This window comes from Chiloscyllium punctatum, chromosome 47 (assembly GCF_047496795.1).
Source record: "Chiloscyllium punctatum isolate Juve2018m chromosome 47, sChiPun1.3, whole genome shotgun sequence".
Classification (NCBI taxonomy): Eukaryota; Metazoa; Chordata; class Chondrichthyes; order Orectolobiformes; family Hemiscylliidae; genus Chiloscyllium; species Chiloscyllium punctatum.
Window position 1 is genome coordinate 16,346,949 of NC_092785.1, and position 3,711 is coordinate 16,350,659.

Below are 3,711 nucleotides of genomic sequence, written 5' to 3' on the forward strand. Positions count from 1 at the left end.
AAACTCATTTTCTTTTGCACGTGAGTGGGACTTGTATTTATTGGAACAGTGTACCATTAGAATCTTGCTTTATTTAGGAATAGTTAATAGCTTGGAGGGTTTTATTCAGATTTTTTTTATTAGTTTAGATAAATTGTTCACTGTTAGAATTGGATAAATAAACTGATACTTGTTGATTTTAAAGTGAGTGCCAGGGTTTAATTTTAGGTGAATTGGCCATGCTAAATTGCCCGTAGTGTTAGGTGAAGGGGTAAACCAAGGGGAGTGGGTCTGGGTGGGTTGCTCTTCAGCAGATCGGTGTGGACTTGTTGGGCCGAAGGGCCTGTTTCCACACTGTAAGTAATCTAATCTAAACGTTACAGGTTGAGTGCTTCTCTTTGAGTCAGACAGGGATCAACCTCCACTTTAGACGGGCTCCGGCCTGGAATTTGGATCAGTGTTTGGACAGACTTGGATAGATTTAGATGGATTTGGACTGATTTGAACGGATTAGGATGGATTTGCATAGGTGTAGGGATACAAGAGGTCCCAGCAGATTTAAACATTCTTGGGGACGAGATCTTTAATTAAAAAAATTAAGTCTGAAGTGGAAAATTCCAGTTGTTTGTTTTTGGTGAAACAAAAGTAGGGGAAATGGCTTTTAACATTGCTAAAGAGGTTGTGGGAGGTCGAAAACACCTCTCAAATTAGCCAAGAAAGTTTGGAGAGACAACATTAGCAGACAGGCTAAAATTGGGTTTAACTGGGAATACTGAGAAAACTGAAATTGTAACAGAGTTGGCCAAACAGGAATATCAGAGAAACAGTCAAGAGTTAGAAATAATTAAACTGCAAGTTAAACAATTGGAGTTAGAAAATAAACTTAAAGATAAAGGAAGGGAAATGAAACAGCTTGAATTACAGTTAAAAGCAGAGGAAAGAGAATAGTTCTGGGAGAACAAACAGAAAGAGAGAGAGAGAAAAGAGTTTGAATTCCCGTTAAAAAAACGGAGGAAAAGGAAAGAATGTTTGAGTTGGAAAAGATGCGTTTGGAACAAAAAGTCTTTCAAGTTCCAGAAGTGAGAGGGCAAGATCAAAGTGATGATGAGTAAATATGTCACACCCCACAGCCTGGCAGGGATGGATACAAATGTGTTCAAACATCACCGAAATTCGAGGAAAAAGATGGGGAAGCCTTTGGAAACCTGGCTACACAGCTGAGTTGGCCAGAGGCTGTGTGGGTGATGTTAATTCAGCAGAAGACGGGAGGCAGGCTCAGTGAGGTGTTTGCAGTGCTGTCAGGGGAGACGTCAGGAGAACATGACCATGTCAAAAAGGCTGCTGTGAGAATCTGAAAATTGGGACAGCCGTTTAGAAACATAAAGAAGGAACCAGGTCAGAATTTGCAAGGATTAAACAGCGCAACTTCCAGAGATGACTGAGAGCATTAAAGATAGAAGAGACATCCAAGGATCTTCGCGATGTTATTCTGCTGGAAGAGGTTGGAAACCGACTTCCGGGAGTGACAAGAACTCGTGTCGAGGAACTGGAAATTCAAACAATGACAATAACTACAGAGATGGAGGATGGATACGCTTTAATGCACAGATTGAAATCGAGCTTCCCGCGGCAATCTCATTCCGCGAGGGGCAGGAATTGGGAAAGAGGGGGAATCTTTAAATGGAAAACGAAACGTAGCTCACACTGAGAACAATTTACCACTCAAGGAAACCCGAGAGGGGAGATAAGAGGTGAAAGACCGCAGGTGGTCTCACAGCAATAAGGTGGGACACATGCAGTCACTGTGCTCGGGGGTGGGGGAGGGTTAGGAAAGGCTCTGGGAAAAAGGATGTGAGAAAAGAGGTGCGTCCAGTTGGAATAGTTAGGGCAGGGAAGGGTGGCGAGGAGATGCATGAGAGTGCGTAGCCTAGACACGGGCTGGATAGTAAGAGAATTCTGGTCTTTTCAGAGACTTTACCTGCGTGTGGGGGGGGGTAATGTCTACCCAGGTAGAGCAAGGGCAGCAAGTAAAGAAGTTAAATTATTGACAGTTGTGGGGCCTAGTCTATCTGTAATAGTGAGGAAAGCAAATATTTGCACTCCTTGTGAAGTATTGCCCGGGAGAGTGGGAATCTGTGGAATCAACAGAGAGAGGGTTAGTCTTCCCCTTGTGGAAGGTGAGGCGGGATAGTCCAATCAGGAGGGAAGTGATAGCGGGAGTGTTGGGAAAAATGAGCTGTTCCGGGAATCCAGTTTATTCTTGGAAACACATAGAGCTGGATGACGGGTGGGAGTGACGGCCATTGTGGGGGGGGGGGGGGGGGGGAAGCGAAAAGAGAAAGGAGTTAAAAGGAAAATACTCCGGAATTTTTCAGGATAGTGTGATGACAAGGTCCCACATCCATTAGGACATCCGAACATGAGAACGAGGAGCTGGAAGAGGCTGAAGCACACAGACAGCTGTTTAGGAACATAAAGAAGGGGCCAGGTCAGAATTTGCAAGAATTAAACAGCGCAGCTTCCAGAGATGACTGAGAGCATTAAAGATAGAAGAGACATCCAAGGATCTTCGCGATGTTATTCTGCTGGAAGAGGTTGGAAACCGACTTCCGGAAGTGACAAGAATTCATGTCGAGGAACTGGAAATTCAAACAATGACAATAACTACAGAGATGGAGGATGGATACGCATCGTCGGGCCTGCTCCTGTGAGTCAGTAAGATCATGCCTGATCTTCCCTGGGCCTCAGCTTCACCTACCCGCCCTCTCACTGTAACCTTTAATTCCTTTACCGTTCAAAAATGGTCCACCTCGGCTTCAAAAAAACATCGACTGAATTAGCAGCAACAACGTTCACTGGGCAGGGAATTCCATCGACAAGTTAAAGCAAACGGGGAGAGCCAAAGAGAAGGGTGAAGGAGTTTGAGGCCCAGTGAGCTGACCCTCTGTTTGATGAGATGGTGAAGGGAAGAACCGAACTTCTTAGAAGTTCATAGAATCCTTACAAGCCATTTGACCCAACAGGTCCACACTGACCCTCTGAAGTAACCCACCCAGACCCATTCCCCTGTGCTGGAGGATCAAGCAGAGGTGGTTAGTTCTGAAAGATCAATGGAGTTACAACAAACAGATGAGACAATAAAGGATTTATATCAGGAAGCCCACTCTGAGTACATTCCAGACTGGAGTATGTTAAGGAAGAATTGGAGACTTTGATGAGTTTGTGCAGAGGAGAAACGGGTAGAGATTCACCAGATTGTGTTGCCGGGCGCATACAGACAGGAAGTGGCACATGAATTACCCTTAGGAGCTCATCCAGGAGTGAGGCGGACTCAGACGGAGGTACACAGGCATTCTGATTGGCCGGATTAGATAAAGATGTGGTTGACTCTTGCTATCCCTGTCCTACTTGTAGGATTATAGCAAAGCTACAGGCAGTGATCGAAACCAAATTCCCAGAGTATTTTCCTTTTAACTCCTTTTCTCTTTTAGCTTTCCCCCCCCCACAATGGCCAGTCACTCCCACTTGCTAATCCAGCTCTATGTGTTTTCCAAGAATAAGCTGGATTCCCGGAACAGCTCATTTTTCCAACACTCCCGCTATCACTTCCCTCCTGATTGGACTGTCGAGCCTTACCTTCCAATTCCCGCCTTCGAAGAACATTTTTATACTGGTTATAATTGATTTTTGTCGGTCCCTTCCTTAAAACCAAAAGCGGGAACTAATACTTGG